We start from the raw sequence: 20,165 nt of genomic DNA on the forward strand, positions 1-20,165 counted from the left end.
GAGAGAAAGAGAGAAAGAGAGAAAGAGAGAAAGAGAGAAAGAGAGAAAGAGAGAAAGAGAGACAGGTCTGTCATGACCCCATTTGACCTTGCAGCTTTGGTCCTTTTTCTCCTTCATAGCCAACTACTTCATTTCTCACTAACATCTCAATTAACTATAGTAGGGCTTCTACCCCAACCCCTCCATCAAATCCACTCCATTAAATTCTTTAGTTCCATATAACTTCCCCAAGTAACACCAGTCTTGTCTTCAGAGCATTAGACACATGGCTGAAAAGCCCTTTTCAGATAATTCTTTCTTTGGCTTTCATGACATCATACTCTCCTGGATTTTGATCCTTCTCTATTGCTGGTCCTTCTTAGTTATTTCTGAGGGTTCCCCACGTTCTGCACAACATTGATCTTTCTACACTGGTTATATACTCAGTCAACACATTTTCACTGAGTTTTCTAATATGTCCCCCAAGATTTCAATTATCTTATATACCAGCGATACTCCCAAATTTAACATATACTTTTTTCCTAAGCTCTAGCCAAATATCAAATTGCCTACTGGTATCTCTGACTAACTACCCCATAGGGCACTCAGTACTCAGTGTCTGTGCTCAAAATAAAACACAAAGTCATAATTTCCTTCATGATCCCCAACTTGCTACTGCCATCTTCTCTATTCCAGAGCCTGGAGAACCATTATCTCCCCAGTGGCCTGAGGGCTAACCCTGGGAATTCCTTCTCCCCTTATTCTCATCACTTAATAACCAAACCTTGTATATTCTCCTTCCTAAGCATCTACTCAACGTGCATACTTTATTCCATCCTCATGGCCACCAGCATTATTACTACAGGGGATTACTAAGTGTTCTTTCTACCCAGTGCCCATCTCCTCTCTAGTGATCTTTCTAAAAGACAAGGTTGACCAAGCTGTTTTCCTACTGAAAATGCTTCAATGGCTTACAAGTGCACTTAAGATAAAAATCTAAACTCTTCAACCACCTTATCAGGCCTCACCTGCCCTCCAACCTCAACTCAAACTATTAATGACTTCCAACTCTCTGCTTCAGCTCTATGTAATGTGTTGTGCTCTCTCTCATCTCCGTTTCTCAGAGCAGTGGTTTTCTACATCAGATTGGAGACAACGCAGATTGGAGGGATTTTAAAATACAGACTACTGGCATATTCTGAAAATTTCTGATTCAGCAGATGTGAAGTGGGGCCCCAGGCGATACTGACACTGCCGGTCCAGGGACTACACCTTGACTTCCACTGGCCCCAAACAATCTTCCCTCTATTTTTACCTGGCTCCCTTTTTTTCATTCTTCGTGCAGTTGAAAGGTTATTCTTTCTACTCAACTTCCCTAACCATTCCCAAGTCTAGGCAAGGTGTTTTCTACTACAATTCCCTATATTTTTCCCATAATAGCACTTACCACACCGTATATTAATAATTGCTCAATTAACTCTTCCTCCTACTAGGCTATAAACCCTATCAGAACAGAGATTCTCACCTTCGTGTTCACTATCGTATAGCATCCAACCATTAGATTAGATGCCAAATATATAGGTTGCATTAATCCATTAAAGATAATTCCAGAGATGTTTACACTTCATAACTTTCCTTTCTGGAAAGGATATACAATATACAAAAAATATATTCTAACTATAAATGCAAGGCTGCCTTCTTTCCTTTAGCTCCTATAACCATTTACTTTTTCTGGACACCTACATTTTTACACCAAATACGAAGCACATAGTACTTCACAGCATTCCAACTTCTGAACACCAACTGTTAACAAAGTCAACTGGTGATACATGCAGCTTCTTTGCTTTTCCCAACTTAGAAAAACTAAACTAAGGATAAAAACATAAAAAAGCGCAAATTGTCTTTTTAAGCCACGATGTGTTAAGAAGAGTGAAACTGACAGATATTCTCTAGCGTATCCCACATGCTGCATTAGCAAATGGCATGTGACCAAATCCTCTGCCATCTCGGATCCTTCAAAAACTGAATCGTTAAAGCCACACCACCTTTAACGACATAACTTACATGATTATTTTATCATCCGTGAAATAAGATTGAGCTAAATTTTGCATAAGGTTAACCTCAGATTTAAAATTCTACACTAAGAAAATTCTGGATAACAACTTTATATGTCATAAAAATTGCCAGCTAAATACTAAGACAGTATAAAATGTGCCTGGGATTAAAGTAGTAAAAGGCAGAATATACCTGAGAAAAAGAGGAATGTATAACATGATTGAACTGAAAGAAGAATTAAATCCCCTCTCTTTTCATCTACAAGCAGAAGCAGGGCTGGAGAATAAGTGAAGGAGACCCTGGCAGAGCCACCGATAGGGTCATGGCCAGAGGCTTTCTTACTTCTTCAGGACCGAAGGGACCTAGGGTGAAACCCACACTAAGCTCTGGAGAATCTAACTTAACAATGATTGGACTATAACCCATTCAGGTACTCATGCCTATAATGACACAGCAAACAGCAAAAAATTATCAAATACGGTAAGACAAAAATGCAACCACAAAGGAGAGGACCATTCTGAAGAACAGAAAACACCTCCCCTTGAAGCAGGTTTAAGGGGAGGGGTGTTTAAAAAGAAAAAGATTAAGTTAACAGGATATTTCTGATTTGTATTCTCAACGAACCTTGTTAGGGTACTAGCACTGAAAATAAAACAAGCCATCATGAAGACCAAAATGAAAAAAACACAACAAACCACCAAACAAAAAACCAGCAAAAACTACATAGAGATTGTAATAGTTCCTATTGCCACTGTAACAAATAACCATTATTAAGTTTAGTGGCTTAAATGTAAATTTATTATTTTATAGTCTTAGAGGTCAGAAGTCCAAAGCGGGCTTCACTGGGCTAAAATCAAGGTGTTAGCAGAGCTGTGTTCCTTTCCAGAGGTTCTAGAGTGAATTTTTCTTGTCTTTTCCAACTTGTGGAGACTGTCCACACTCCTTGGTTCATGGCCTACTTCCATCCTCAAAGCCAGCAATAGCTCATCAAGTCTTTCTCACATTACCTCATTCTAACACCAGCTCCCCCGGCCCCACCTCATTTCCACATTTAGAGACCCTTGTGATTCCACAAGGGTCCATCCAGACTGAGTCCACCCAGATAACCCAAGAAAATCTCCCCACGTTAAAATCCTTAACTTAATCACATCTTGCCAAGTAAGGCATATTCACAGGTTCCAGAGACTAAGTATCGGACATCTTTGAAAAACCACTATTGTGCCCACCAAAGAGATGGAAAACAATTTCTGAATTAAAAACAGCAATTCAAACAGTGAAATGGAGTGTAAAAATTCCAGAAAACGGAAATGGCAGGCTGAAGACATACTTAAGAAATTCATCAGCGCTCAGAGAAGGTGAGGGATGGCAGGAATATAAGGAAAGGGGGCACACAGATGGAAACGTGTGGTTATACTAGGACTCCAAGAAAGATTAGGACAAAGCTGAAGTAATATGGCTTGAAACCTAAGTTCCTGCTTAAGAAGAAAAGACCTCAGGGGCGCCTGGGTGGCTCAGTCAGTTAAGCGGCCAACTTTAGCTCAGGTCACCATCTCGCAGTCCATGAGTTCGAGCCCCGCGTCGGGCTCTGGGCTGATGGCTCAGAGCCTGGAGTCTGGTTCTGATTCTGTGTCTCCCTCTCTCTCTGCCCCTCCCCCGTTCATGCTCTGTCTCTCTCTGTCTCAAAAATAAATAAATGTTAAAAAAAAAAAAGAAAAGACCTCAGATTACTGGTTTACATTTATATAAATTACAAAACAGAGCTAATTAAAAACAACTAAAATGTAGATACAGCTTGGTTAGATTTTGCAATCTCAAGGGTAAAGATAAAAATCTTTAAGTACAAAAAAATAAAAATAAACAAAAAGCAAACAAATCAACATCTAAACAAAGAGACAGAACAGGGTATCATCAAGCTACTGCCATAGAATTCCAAAGGACAGAACACAAGCGATCAGAATCTCCATCACAAGGAGAAAATGAGGTCCATAAATTCCACAGCCAACTATATTCATGTTCCCCATATGAGGATAATATACAATGGTCTCAAAAATGTGGGCAGTCCCAAAGAACATCTACATTTCCTTCCTAAAAACTACAAAGGCAAGTAAGCCATGAGAAAAGTAAAAATAAAAAACACAATAGAGCAGAAACAGTGGCAGCAAGTATCAAAACCCTCCAAAACACTGGAGTCTAAGTAAGTGCTCTTCATGTGGCTCCAAAACTTAGAGCAAATATCAAAAATAATTCTTTAGGGGTGCCTGGGTGGCTCAGTCAGTTAAGCATCCAACTTCGGCTCAGATCATGATCTCACAGTTTATGGGTTCGAACCCCGTGTCGGGCTCTGTGCTGACAGCTCAGAGCCTGGAGCCTGCTAAGGATTCTGTGTCTCCCTCTCTCTCTGCCCCTCCTCTGCTCGCACTCTGTCTCTCTCTCTCTCAAAAGTAAACATTAAAAAATAATAGTAATAATAATAACAATAATTCTTGAAAGCATACTTATAAAAATAACCTACTCTGGAAGTAAAATCCCTTTATCGATAAGAACTTGAAATGCGGGAGAAGAATGTGTTAATTTTCTCTTACTACACAAGAAAGAATCAAGACACATCATTACAGTTGTAACAATAATTTTCAAAATTTTGAAAAAACCACCTCATTGAATCATTATCCTACTTATTGTAAGAAATTTAGAGGAAACAAAAATATGATCAGGCAAAACTCAGGACTTTTTTAAACTTTATTCTGCTAAACTCCCCATCAGCATAATTAGAAATCTCTCTGTAATGAGAGAAGTTACAGAATTCTGCACTGCCCAAGGAACAAAGATGTAAATGAAACAGGATTATTCCAAAAATACTGTCCTCACCGCTAAAAAGAGAAGCCCACATCCATGCCTTTTTCACATCCACCAATCACATCTCAGGATGATGGGGCGGAGGGAGGAGCCTCCTGGAGCTCTGCAGAGCAGATGTTCCAAATCTCAGAAGTTGACCTCACCCTACCATGTGATCTCAAAAGAAGTCATAACAATCCTGCCGAGCCCGCACTGAAGAGAGGTGCATACGGTGTTCATTTTCACTGTGCACTTCATTTATTATTTGCACAGTCACAGACATTCCTGGAAGGCCAGGTATGGGTGGGCCACTGGCCTACACTACACCTGACAAGGGTACCAGACCCCTGGTGCCCCCACTGTAGAGCCTCTCACAGTCCACCCAGTGTGATTTCTCATCTCCTGAAAGACAATATATTCATTGACCAAGTGAAAAAGGGAATACTTGGCACAAGCTAACTGACTGGTGGTTAAACCTATGTGATTTAGTAACTATTTAGATAAGAATGTGAATATGTATGCAACCGACATGCTAAAAGAGAGATTTTAATCCATGCTGGATAAATGACCAGTAATAAGATATAAATCAAGCCGAGTTGGTTTCCCACTCCTGCTAAAGTCCAACAATGGAGTGAACACTTCTTCCCGATTCTGATGCTCCCCAGCTAATTGGTCTCCAGTAAATCCCATAACTGCTCTGAATGTTGGTTTTCTTATTCGTAAAGTAAGGTGTGGATGCTCTCTTAGACCCCTGCAATTCAAGTTCTTCAATCTAAAATAATCAGACCTTCTACACATTTCTTCCCCCTTCCAAAAAAAAAAAAAAAGAAAAGAAAAGAAAAAAGAAAAGAGAGAGAGAGAGAGAGAAGAGCACAGAATTAACTGCCATTAAGTCTCTATTAAGCAAAATTGTTCTCACCCACTTTTAGAGCCTCAAATTAGAAACAAACAAAAAAGTGAGATGATCTGCCACTAGAGACAGAAAATGGGCCACAAAACAATGCTGATAGAAGCTGAAAATGTTTGAAAGCTAGAGTTCTTAGAGTAGCTGAAGAATGGCAACTACAAGATTTTTTGAGTTTACCTGAAAAGGTAGACAAAATACTACTTCTTCTTTTAAAGTAACAACGTATGTGAATAAGATGTGTCCATATGTAAAGAGAAACTAGGGAAAGCAGATTGTACTTCCGTGAAAATACTTTATATCTGTTACAGCCCCTCGTAATGGGCAGAGATAAAGTGAGAAACATTTTACTTACCAAAATTCCAGAGAAAAATTTGAGTTGGTCTAAGAGGAGGGAATGAAAACAAAAATCATTAAAACATTAAGAGGTTATAGGGAAAATGTAATAGTCTTCTTAATGCATTATTGAGTTAAAAGGGAAACACAAGCCAAGGCAATAGGTCCCCCTGGCAATACATTGACAGATTATGGAGACCGGGCCAAAGAAGATGGGCCCTCAGCTTTGTAGGAGGCAGTGAGCTAGCATTGAGAACAATCACTAAGCTAGAAGTCTTCAAGATCTCCACATCAGTAAAAGAGTAGACCAGGAAAAAAAAAACAAAAAAATTACCCAATTGCTCTGGGGAAAACAAGGAAGTTTGTCTGTCTTAGCTTAGGCTCCAGGCTAGGAAACAGATAAAAAGAGTCATGACCCCAAGCCTATAAATCACATACAGTTGCGATTTGAAATTCAACTATCTGTCAAGTCTGCGAAGCCACAGAAGGAGAAATGACCAGAAACCATGGTCCTGAGCTTGGGATAGCCCCTCCCCCTTCCTGCTCCACATTGTCTGGCACTAGCCAGCAGCAAACCTCTCGGGAGGGCCGGATCTCAGTGCGGCCAGACAGGTCGCACTCTCTCAGAGCAGCCCCCACCCAAGACAAACTCATCATCCAGAAGAATAAGGGCACAGGAGGAATAACATGTGAGAACCAGGACAAAGTCCACAGCAGGATTAGACCCAAGAACATCAGATGGAAGACCGAACTGAACAGACGGAGCTTCTGTATTTCCCTCTTTCCACTTCAAAGATTTCAACAGCCATACTTTCTATTTCCGTTCTTTAATGCTTATTCTTAATATTTGAACATGCACTCTTGATTAAGCCTAAAGGTGACCCTCTTCCCTTGATGCAAGCCTTCCCTCCAGTGCCTCTGCTCCCATGTATCGTGTTACCGCCACTCAGCATTGTGCTTCCATTTATCAAACCTACCAAAAATTACTTGATATTATTGTTTTGGTTTTATATTGTCAAAGTTTATTTGGTTACCTTTGTATGAAGTCACCATAACTATGAGAACAAACAAGGAGATTAAGAATAAAAGAAATTAATGGGGCACCTGGGTAGCTCGGTCAATTAAGCGTCTGGCTCTTGATTTCGGCTCAGGTCATGGTTCGTGGATTCGAGCGCTACTTTGGGCTCTCCCTCTCTCTCTGCCCTTCCCCCACTCATGCTCTCTCTCTCAAAATAAATAAATATTTTTAAAAAGGAGTAAAAGCTATTAGCCAATATTTTTAAGGAACATACATGAGAGCTAAATATGTTATATAATATATTACATATTATATATTTATACATGTTTATATGTAATTATATTAAAATATCTAATTATATAGCAATTATATACAAATGTAAAATATACAAATATAGCTTTATATATCAAGACTAAACAGGGTTTATTCCAGAATGCAAACATGATCTAGCATTTAAATTTCTAATAATATAATTCACCACACAAATTCAAGGTAAGAAAATAAAGCCAATGATCATCTCAATAGACATGAAAAAATGTGTTTGGTAAGTTTTAGTGCCCTTCTGTGATAATTTGGCAATCTAGAAGTAGAAGGGAGCTTCCTTAACTTGATAAAAGATCTGTGGCAATTGTCATAGTTGATGGAAGTACTCCTTTTTAAAACAAATGAAACAAATTACCAACTGCTTTTTAGCATGTACTCATGGTCATAGCCAAACTGTAAGAAAAACAAAACAAAAACAAAAAACAAAAAGAAGTGAAAAAGAAAAACCTTATTGTTTTTCACAAATGAGATAATCCGTTACACAGAAAATACAAAGATAACTGTATGAATAGAATTTAGCAAGTTTGCTGGGTTAACGTCAAGCCACATGAATCAACTATGTTCCTATAGACAGAGACAATATTTTATGGGTAAAGAAAGATATTAAGATGCCAATATTCCCACTATAAATATATTAATTCAGGGCGATAAAATGAAAAAAAATCCCAAAGGGTTCTTCATGGTGCCTGGCAAGTTTCCTAAACGTTGATATGGAGCTATAAAAGAATCTGAATATCCAGGAAAACTTGGAAGTTCTTTGCCCTATAGAATACCACATTTTATTGAAAGTGACAGTAGTTAAGACATTGTGATGTTGCCCCCAGAATACATGAATGACCAAAGGAACAGAGCGCCAGAAACTTGGTATTAGAGACTTGCTTTACCCATCAATGGAGAAAATGGCATAACCGTTCATCTGTATGAAAAAATAAAATAAACTATGCCATATACACAGAAATTAATTTCAGGTAATATAAATACGTGAAAAAATATAATATGTGAAAAAATAAGTCTCTAAGACTTTGAAAGGAAAATAAGGCATCTATTTGTAACCCATAAATAGACTTTTCTAAACAAGGTCAAAACACTGACAAAATGACTAATTAGAAATTTAAGACTTCCGTGCAACAGAACTTTATAATTAGTGAAAAGAGAAGCTGGAGACTAGGAGAAATTTTGGCAATGCACACAAAACAGACTTACAGTGAAATGTAAAAACTTCCTACAAATCAAAAGGGAAAAGCCAAAGAATGCAGTAACAAAATAGACAAAGATAAGCATAGGCAATTCACAGAAGAGGAAACTTAATGGCCAATAATCACATGAAAAGATTACTCTTCCAGGGAGTAAGAGAGAGTTAAACACAAACTGCAGTCAGATACAACTTATCTCCACTGGCTTGGCAAAAATTAACACGTCTGAAAATATCAAGAGGTGGTGAGGATGGTCATTCGGTGTTGGTGGGAGTAAAATTTAGCACGTCTGCTTTGAAAAACTATTTGGCAAAAACCACTAAAGTTGGACACATTCATACACGTGACTGAGAAAGTCTAAGCCTAGAAAAACTCACCCATGTGCTAAGGAGTCATGCCCAAGACTTTTCATCGCTACTCTTCTATAAGAGAGTATTTCTTATGACCGAAATGTCAGAAGCAACATAATTATTTGTCAACTGGAAAACGGGTAAATTGCAATATAAACAGAAAGGTATGCTATAAAGCAGTGAGAATGAACAAAGTAGAGCTTTCTATATGCTGAGGACTCAAGCATTTCATTCAGTACAATGCAGTACACCATTTTTAAGAACGTTAAAACTCTGCAGAAGTAGGGGCCCCTGGGTGACTCCGTTGGTTAAGTTGTGACTCTTGATTTTAGCTCCGGCCATGATCTCACAGTTGTGAGATCGAGCCCCCTGCTGGGCTCGGTGCTGAGTGTGGAGCCTGCTTGGGATTCTCTCTCCCTCTCTCTCTGTCCCTCCCCTGGCCTCGTGTGCGTGCATGCATGCACACAAGCACTCTCTCTCTCTCTCTCTCTCTCAAAATAAGTAAACCTAAAACTTGCAAAAATACTATATATTGTTTATATTTTCCCACATATGTATATATACCCACAAACATATGCAAGGAGATGACAAATATCACCTTATGATCTGAGCCAAGAGGCCTAATGAGTCATATTTTGGCAGACTACAAGGGGCTTCAGCTTTATCTGTGATTATTTGTTTCATTTATTAAAGACCAAAAGATTTGGAAGCAATGACATCAAAGTGTTCAAATTTCACAAAGCCAGGTAACAGATATATGACTGTGTTACACCACTCTATGCTCGTCTCTACTTAACATAAAAAACAAAAACAAAAAAAAACAAAAACAAAAACAAAAAACCAACCACAACAACAAAACAGCTAATTCATTCTGAGTCACAGCCAATTGGCTGTGATGTCAGTAAAAGACGGAGGGGAAGGAAGGAGAGGGAAGGGTAGCAACACCCTTCCAGGTTATACCAGGCCCAAGGAGTGATTATTGAATAACCTGAATATGGGAGGGTGTTTCACTTGCGACTCCTGTTTCCTGGGAGACAGCAAGGGGTATGGGAAGCACCATCACAGATTTGCAGAGGAGGTGAGCTGAAGCCTTAGAATCTGTGAGACCTGAGTTGAAATGCTGGTTATCTAACACCCCCCTCTCAGGACTTCGTTTCCTCATCTATAAAAGGGAGAGAAACACATCACCTGCTTGTAAGGATTGAGTACTTCTTACTCAGTTTTTGTAATATCTGTTCTCTTGAAACTTTCAAATTCAGTAACCCAGAGAGCTCGACTTTCATAAAGCAACCACCACCTTTAAACACACCTTTCTTGAACTCACAGATGAAAATAGTAAGTAATTCATCCATGAAAAAAATGAAAAATTATTTCCCATTAGCCCATCGAAATTGTCTAACAGCAGAATGTTTCCTTATTACCATGTTCCAATTTTTTTATAATGGTATGTGTGTAGATTAGTGTCTATTTCTTCTGATGGTTTATCTATCCTTACACAAACACCCACTGCCTTATTCATTATAACTGTATAATAAATTCTGATACCTGGAAGTCCAGCTTTTCCCACCTAGCTCTTCTCCTTTAAGATTATATCATTTTGGGGTTTTTTTTTAATGTTTTGTATTTTTTTTTAATTTTTTTTTTAATGTTTATTTATTTTTTGAGACAGAGAGAGACAGAGCATGAACGGGGGAGGGTCAGAGAGAGGGAGACACAGAATCTGAAACAGGCTCCAGGCTCTGAGCTGTCAGCACAGAGCCTGACGCGGGGCTCGAACTCACGGACCGCGAGATCATGACCTGAGCCGAAGTCGGCTGCTTAACCGACTGAGCCACCCAGGCGCCCCATGTTTTGTATTTTTATATAAGTGTTACAGCTGGCCTGTGAGGCTTCCAAAAAAAATAGGATTTTTATTGTGATCGCATTCAATCTATAAAATGCATTTGCAGGGAACTCACATCAAATCAATGAATCTTACAATCTACTGATAGTTATCTATTTAAGTCATCTCTTTTGCTTTGTTTTGTTTTGTTTTTATTTATTTATTTTTGAGTGAGAGAGAGCATGAGCAGGGAAGGGGCAGAGAGAGGGGGAGAGAAAGAATCCTAAGCAGGCTCCTCACTGTCAGCACAGAGCCAGATGCAGGGCTCAAACTCAGGAACTAGGAGATCATGACCTGAGCCAAAACCAAGAGTCAGACGCTCAACCGACTGAGCCACCCAGGTGTCCCAAGTCATCTCTAATGTCTATTAAAGTTTGATAAACAATCTCAAAGAGCTCTTACACCTATTTTGTTATTATTCCTAGGTGCTTGATAACTTTTCACACACTTATATACAGCTTTTCTGGATAATATTCCACCTAACAGTTGTTTCTCATTACTGAGATATAATGGATATATATCAAATGTTCAATTTTTTAAAGTTTATTTATTTATTTTGAGAGAAAGAGAGAGAGGCAGAGAAAGAGAGGGTGAAAGAGAGAATTCCAAGCTGGCTCCACACTGTCAGGGCAGAGGCTGATGCGGGGCTTGAACTCACGAACCGTGGGATCATGACCTGAGCCAAAACCAGGAGTCAGACACTTAACCAACTGAGCCACCCAGGAAACCCTCAGGTGTTTAATTTTTAAAAGACAGGACTGCATACCTATTTAAGTCTTTGCTGTATTCTACTACCTACACTTAGGTACTCTTTTATTCTTATAAAGAGTTTGTCTGCTTTCTTTTTCTGTGACTAGTTTAGAAAAAGCAATAAAATGTCTAACCAAAAAAAGCAGCAGCATTTCATACTGTATTGATTTATTTTTTTTTAATTTTAAGGAAAATATGCAAAAAAAGTTCTCAAAACAATGAACGCATGCTCCAGATACATCATCTGAGAAAGCTAAACATCATGGCGTAACTACAACTATAATCCTCACAGATTTCCTATCATGCCACCTTGTTTCTTTCACCTTTTCTTTCTCCACTGTCACCGAATTGAAGCCCCATCTGCAAGCTGTGCAGCCCTAGTTTGCCAAGCTAATCCTGAAAGAGACAGTAGGCTGATGAGCTGAGTCTCCATCCTGACGTGGCTCACAGAGGTAGGATCTTGGCCTGACCATGACTGCTGAGTCCTGAGTTCCCACTGGTCACTCATATATAATCCAGCATGTCAGAGAGAAGTCCTGAACATAAGCCATAGGGCTGGGATTCTTCTGGGTCCTCCCCTCCATTGTTTTTGCCAGGTTTCTTTAGTAACCTGATCAACTACAATTAAAGTCATGCTAAACGGAGTTTGGGAGCATGCAAAGTCCCTAGCGTTGGGGCCCAAAGATGAATCCAGATGAATGCACCTTCTTTTGAGGTCTCAAGGCTCCAAAACCACCCAAAGCTGGCTGATGGGGGTTCATCTAAGTGCACATATTCTGAGATCAGGCAGCTATTTGGTTCAACCATATCCTATTCTCTTCCTGCAAAAGTGGAGGTTCTTGCTCCCAAAGGGGGTCTGAATCTCTGAAAGTTACTATATTGCCAACCTAGCCTTTCGAGAACTAATCTACTCCATGACCCTTTCATAAACATTTTGTCTGATGCTAAAGAAAAAGTAACAATCCACTTTCATTTTCTCCCAGCCTGTGCCTGCCCGGAATTATCATTTATGAAATAAGTTTAACTTAAGGGCAGTTCTTAAGTGCTGCTATGCAATTATGAAATGGCAATATCATCACCCACAGCAAATGAAGGCTGATTTTTTAAATGACAGTCTTATTATATAGCAAGGTACAGTTCTCCAAAGACAGAAATCTCCTGGACTCTATGATTATGCTCTCCTCTGCTAGGAAACACACCAGAGCATTGCCCTCATCTTAGTGTTTATTCATGGAAAAGCTGCAGTGACAGTTCAAAGAAATGTAGCTGGAGAAGCTAGGCACATGAAGAGGAAAATGGGCAGATGGCACCATAATGGGCAGTAAGAGGGAGAAAACCATGTCCCTTTTGAAGGATAAAGGGACAGCTTTAATCACTAAAGACTAAACTAATTAGAAAGAATTTATTAGAAAGAAAAAGAAGCAAACGTGAAAGGTCTCCTTTGTGGTTTACCCCAGGTATCTTTGCACAATTTTCTTCTATGAGCAGAAAACTCAAAATGTGCCCTCATATAGATGAATGAATAAAGAAGGCGTGATGTGTATATACAATGAAATTTTATCCAGCCATAAAAAGAAATGAAACCTTGCCATTCACAACGACATGGATGGACCTAGAGGGTATAATGCTAAAGGAAAGCTGTCAGAGAAAGACGAATACCACATGATTTCAGTAACACGTGGAATTTAAGAAACAAATGAGCAAAGAAAAAAGAGAGAGAGAAAGAGAGAGACCAAGGAACAGATTCTTAACTATAGAGAACAAACAGATGGTTACCAGAGGGGAGGTGGGTGGGGGCTGGGTGAGATAGGTGGTGAGGATTAGGGAGAGAATTTGTCATGATGAGCACGGACAAATCACTGCATTGTACACCTGAAACTAATATAACACTGCATGTTGACTATACTGGAATTAAAATCTAAAAAAAACTTAATGAGTATATTGTTAAACGTTTCCCAATCACCACCGCCTGGACTCAGGCTAAATAAAAATCACATGACCTCTTCTCATGTGAGCTAATTAACTCTAGATCTCTCTTCCCCCACCTTTATTTTACTTAGTTTGAAAAAAACCAAAACAATGTGCCCTCATGTTCTGAAATAAAATATCCTCTCAAGCTTTATCTGAGCTTATAAACATAAAAGGGAGCATAGATGAATTTAAATTGCAATACGAGAACAAATTTTACCTCTAATAGAAACATGGTTCAAGATAGAGTAAGTCAGAAATCTCAGTGTTTATCTACACATGCATTTATTCCTGGCAATGCATTGGAGTTTTCCTTAGACTGTTTATCTAACTTGGCTTTCCTTTGATGGATCTTCTGGCATACAACATAAGCACATCATCTACACACACCATATGCAGAGGTAACCACCTTCTCCCTGTAAAGTATTCTTAGAACAATTATGGGAGGGTGGGAGGGAGAGAAAGGAAATGATTTCATGTCAGGTATCTAAGGCACCATCTTATGCCGAGTGGATATTCTGCCATTTACATTTGGGAGCACAGTATAGTTTGAATTCTAGAGATTAAAAGAAATAAAACTGGAAAAGACACCTATATTGAAACACGCCCTAGGCCTGGGACTTGAGCCAAAATTCACCTACATCTAAGCCCATGCTCTTTCCTCAGTTCCATGTTCGATGAAGCCAGACCACATTATGTCTTTGTTGTGTGGCCCTGGAAACATAATTCATACTCAAATTGTTCACACTTTTGTCTGAAAGCACTACCAAGGTATCTGCAATTCCTTACATTTGTGACTAATAATTTAACAATTATAATCATTCTCTTACTTTGGAACCTTCGGTATGGGTCTAATTTTTCTATCCTTCAGTGGTGAAACATTCTGGTTGCTAGGTCAATCTGTTTCCGACTTAGAGAATAAAGGGGGGATATGGGCTTGTCTTTTAAATCTTAAAAAGTCACCAAATGGTTTTATGGAGAAGAAAACCGATCTGACCAATGTTTTTAGAAGATAACATAACTGCAAAACTACTTCTTAGAAAAGCAGTTGGGGAAATCTGAATATGGAGGAGTATAAAATGATATTAAGCAGTTGTTTTAAATTTTGTTAAGTGTGTGGGGTCCTAGGTGGCTCAGTCGGTTAAGCACCGGACGGACTTCAGCTCAGGTCATGATCTCACAGTTCATGGGTTCGGGCCCCTTGTCGGGCTCTGTGCTGATAACTCAGAGCCTGGAGCCTGCTTCTGTTTCTGTGTCTCCCTCTCTCTCTGCCCCTCCCCTGCTCACGCTCTGTCTCGCTCTCTCAAAAATAAACATTAAGAAAACAATTAAATTTTGTCAAGTGTGATAACAGTATTATGGCTATATAAATGAACTATTTTTAGAGATGCATATTGATGTACAAGGGTTGAGGTGAGAGGACACGATGCCATGCATTTGCTTTACAGCGGTTCCTCCTCCCCCCAAAATGGGAGGAAGTGAAACAGGTATGGCAAAATACTAACAACTGTTGAATCTAGGTGATGTCTATATTGGTATTCGTTACATTATTCTTTTTTATGTTTGTGAATGTTTGAAAACTGCCATCATAAAAAGTTCTAAAAAACAAAACAAAAAAAGCCAAAATGCAACCCATTAAGTATGGAATTGCTTTAATCCAAAAGTATCTAGTCTCTTACACCAGAAGTAAACCTCTAAAACCAAACTTTGGAAGTATGATGGATTTTGTCAGAGGAACCTATTGGTAATGATGTTCAAAAATGCTGGTCTTCCACCAGATGACAAATAGAGACGTCTTTAAGTAGAGACCTCATTGTGTCACATCTAAAGGCTGGATCAGAACTAGAGGAGCACTCTGTTAAGACACTGAATATCTACCCAAATTCATGCCTTTGACATGACAGCTACAGGAAATCACATGGACGGACGAAAACAGCTTTTGTTTCCTGGGCTTAAAACCAAGAAGGTCACTTCACAATTGAGAGCAGAATGAAATACCTTATAAATAACTGATACCATACAGTCCTCCCTTACTGGAATCCCAGGTGTAGGATCTGAATACCTTTGAAATTCTCAATACTGGTCCTGGCTTTGAGAGAGGCCAAACCATTCATGCATGGATTGAACTACTGACCCTTCCATTCAAAAGGAAAATAAAACTCTTCATCCATCCTCTACCCACAGTAATTGGATGAAGCACAATTAAAGTAATGCTAAACAGAGTTCTAGAAACAGAAAATGACCATTTACAGTGGCAAGTTGTTTTATTTCCTATCCCACCTCCACCCCACGCCCATATCTGGGGGACATGAACACGTTAATTCAACCTAATGATGACATGTTCCCGTTCATCCCTGAAACTTTCCTTGGGTAAGGAACTCTTTAACGGTGCCTGGACTAACACAGCTATAAATCAGCTACGCACGGCCTCCCTGCTGCCGCTAGTCTGGTTTCGCCTCTGTATTTATCTAACTACATAAGAACAAGGTGCTTTCTCAACAGAAGAAAACAAAAATCCGCCTTACCGTCTAGTCGGGAGGAAAGCAGGGAATACAAACTTGTCCCACTTCAAAGCACAAGGCCTATCTTTCACTCGCTAAGCAGCAACCCCAGCGGGGGTGACAATGGAAGCTTTCTTCCCTATTATTGTCTGAAACAATCACAGGCTATCTGTCCATATTAATTAGCTTATATCTAGTATTAGGCAGCCTTGATTAGAAAAATTCTCTTTGTTACCAAATGAATAGAGGAAAACAAAACCAAAGGGTTTTTTTTTTTTTTTTAATTGTTGTTTTTGCCTTAGAAAAGGATTGTCAGGCCTTTCACACTTGAATGTGGGTGTATCTTTACACAGGTCCCTGAATTCACTCCGAAAGAATGCAAGTTGATGTGCCAGACAATACCAGGCTAAGCTGATGGAGTGAAATGCTTATTACGCCTTGCCTGAAGAGATGCCATATTTAAATTACTTTTATCTTCTCTGAACCTGGAGAAACCTTGATGTTGGAAGAGTAGACATCAATACAGACTTGGGGGCTAGGGCAAGTCAGCCTTGGATGAAAATCTGACAGCACAAATTACATGCGAAGAATTGACATATAGGTAATTAGGAGGCCCATCATTCGTCAGAGGATCTTGGGAACTAAGTGACCCAACAATGGTCTGTATCTCTCCGGAAGAGGAAACTCCCTCTCCTTGGGACCTATTAGTTGACAGCTGACTCCTTCCCAGTGGGCTTGGGTGCCTCCAACTATCAGAGGCTACTGTTCCCAGCATATGTTAAGAATAATGAGACTCACTACCCTGCTTGAGACTAAATAATAAACTTACCAAAATTGTCAAAAGTCAGGGTTTGAAGCCAGACCCAAAACTCCAAAGCTACACAGGCTTCAAGATTAACGTCAAATTCCTCCGTGTAGATTGCGAGGCCCTGCAGAATCTTCTCCAACCTTGTAACCTAACCCATCTACCTCCTCTACCACCAGAAGTATGCTGATGAATATCTAACAATGGGCTCTTAAGAGTAAGGGACTGTGTTTGCCAATTTCCATGGTTAAATACTCCACCCTGGCTGATTTCAAGTTACAAGCATGAAGTCAACTGGTTCACACAATTCCTGAAAATTGAACAATCAGATCTTCTGCGCCGGCAGAGCAGGCTCTAGCACATCTCTGCTTACAACCTCACACCCCAGCAGAGTGCAACTATCCCAAACTAACTTCCAAATGCTGTGCGCGCTCTCTCTCTTCCCTCGGGACATTCGACATTCACACACGCTGTTTCTTCTCCCTTGTCAAAGTCAGGATACATTAGTTCCTAGCCTGGTGGTCTTCCTTCCAGAAGCCTCCCCTGGTCCTCCAAGTCTTTCCTGGAGGCTTCCCTTCCACTCCTAGAGTAGCCATACTTCCATCATAGCAGTTGTGACAAAGCATTGGAATTTCTTGTTCATCTTTCTGTGTCCCACTCCATTTTCTAAACCCCGCAGGCAAAAGCCTTGTGTATCTTATTTATTCTTGGATCCCCAGGCCAGCCACTGTGAGCTTGCTGAACAGTATTAACCAAGATGTTTTGAGCACTCTGTACTAGATTTTGTTCTAAGTGTTATACATATCTCATTTCATCCTTAAAATAATCCTATGAAATTGGCTCTGTAATTATTATGTTCATTTTGCAGATGAGGAAATGCAGGGACTAAGAGGGTGGATACCTTTTCTCCACCCTCAAGTGCTCAATCAATAAATGTTGGAGCCAGGATTTAAACCCGGGCAGTGTGACTACGGGGATCCTTGTACATCCAGCCCAGTGCTTGACTTATTTTTTCCCACTGGTGATTCTCAGTGAGAAAACTTTACTTAAATTCTCCCTAATGAGAGAAATTAAATATTAAAAAATAAGATATTGTCAGGTAGGTTTAAATTTGAAGGGATTTTTTTTTTTAATCTCCCAAGATCCAAGTTTTGCCCTCTTGGGGAAAACATCATTCACGTTGGCAATGTATGTTCTAGACCTTTCACTATGTGTTTACATGAATGTACCATATGTTTATCCCTAAATACATATGGTTCTACAGTTTGAATGATGTCTTCCTGAATTAGTCTGCATTTTACTTTCTTTTTCCGTCAACTATCTTAGGGAAATAGAGTTGTGTTGAGATATGTATTTTTTTTTAACTGCTGCATGGTACTTAAATCTCAACATGCCTGAATTTATTGTCATTCCACTATTGTATATTCAGAATGTTTTGTACTTCTTGGCCTTCAACTAACGCTTCAATGAATATCTTTATGCATGTCTCCTTGGACTCATGTACAAGTGTTTTTCTAATGTAGTTACCAAGATGAGAAGAGGGTATGTGCAAAGGGATATCATTTGAATAGATACTGTCAAATTGCCCTCCAGAGAGACTGAACCAATTTACCTTCCCAGAGAGGATTTAGAAGAATACATATTTTCCCAAGTGTTTATATTAAATACAACCTCTTTCTACCTTGGGCAACGTTAAACATTTTAATTAAATGAGTCATTGAGAAATATTTCTCTTACTCACCAGCTGATAGAGTTTGTGTGAGAGGAAAGAGATGTGTGGATAAGAGGCTCCCGCTGGAGATTTGGACAAATGGTGACACCAAGACTGAGGTGTTAAAATCCTTGCCCAGAAAAGCTGTGCTAGGGCCTAACTAAGAAGGGCTATAGCCTGGAGGCAGCTGCAGCAGACTCTGACATGGTGACCTTAGTCAGTGGGCACTAAATCTCATTACCCATTCACAAAGTCTCTGCAGCACCAAAAAACCTATCGAGGGGAATGGAAACCAAATAGCCAAGGTCAATGAAAATGCTGGAAACACAAGATCCATTTACCAGAAAGAGAAACACACATGGTGATGGTAACACTAAGCTTTCTGGAAAATACCAAACACTTTAAAATGGTAAATAAAGGAGGACTTTATCCATATCATAAAATTCCAAGGTCTTTTTTTTTTTTTAATTTTTTAAAAGAGACAAAAAGCATTTATAGTAAATGAAGTAAAAATGTTCCCTTTTCCCTACCCCTTCCTCCTTCCACCCTCCTCCAAATACCCCTACTTGAAATGCATACAGAATTTAGTAGCCTGAAAAATGATGCAGGACAAAAGAAGGGTGAAAAAATATTCTGCATCAAGATTTAAAGTTCAATCAATACAGCTCTTTTTCAAAGGTATAGGTTTTTTCTTTAACCATGGCTTAAAAATGATTGTCATGAATGAGATGGGGGGGTTACACTCTAAAAGGAGAGGGAGAAGGTGAAGGAAGTGCAGATGGAAAACTATAATTGTTGAGTACCTACTATGAGCTCTGTATATATCCTATCGTTTAATCCATACAACCATCCTGCGAAGTATGGTGACGTGAGAAGAAATTGAAGCACAGTGAGGTTACCATGTCTAAGGCTATCCAACAATCAGGATGTGAATTCAAGCCTACCGATTCCAAAGGCTCTTTTCCCCAACTGTACCACACTGTCTGCTAAAACTCAAAGAATCTGGTTAATACGCTAATAGATCAGACTGTAAAATAATCTGAAGAAAATATTCTTGCCATGCAACTGTTCTTCTTCGCTGGACAGAGAAAGTAACCCATGACTACTGTTCAGAAGTTTCTGGACTTACATCTTCCTTTCAAAGTTCCTAGAACAGGTAAAGGCAAAATAATTACAGGAAGAAGACCTAGAAACCACATTCAGAAAACTTGGTGTAATATTAGCTCTGTCCTGAGATATTCATTAAAACCCTACAAAAAGCCAAGAGAGGGAGAGCAGCAGGATTTACGACTGACCATCTTGACTGGGAGTTTGATGCCTATAGGAATAGCCAGACATTCTAACCACTGAAAACCCAGATTCGTACCAACAGAGGCTGGCTTGCTATAATCACTTGCTCACTGTCCCAGCTGCTTCTTGAACTAAAGAGAACCTCCTTCATAAAAGCACTCTTAGCCAAATGCCCACCAAATGACAATTAGAAGGTTACACACCATCCCTAGAGTGAAACGTACTTTCGGAAACTCAGTTTAAATATTTGACAAAATTAAGATTAAT

At 39.3% G+C, this 20,165-nt stretch overlaps 1 protein-coding gene across 35 annotated transcripts in view; it reads right to left on the bottom strand.

Annotated features, from left to right (window-relative positions):
- The window catches only part of LPAR1 (lysophosphatidic acid receptor 1), a 352,881-nt gene that overhangs the window by 59,834 nt on the left and 272,882 nt on the right, over positions 1–20,165 (bottom strand). The gene's annotated exons all lie outside the window — the stretch shown is intronic.

The sequence above is a fragment of the Panthera uncia genome, chromosome D4 (genome assembly GCF_023721935.1).
Source record: "Panthera uncia isolate 11264 chromosome D4, Puncia_PCG_1.0, whole genome shotgun sequence".
NCBI lineage: Eukaryota > Metazoa > Chordata > Mammalia > Carnivora > Felidae > Panthera > Panthera uncia.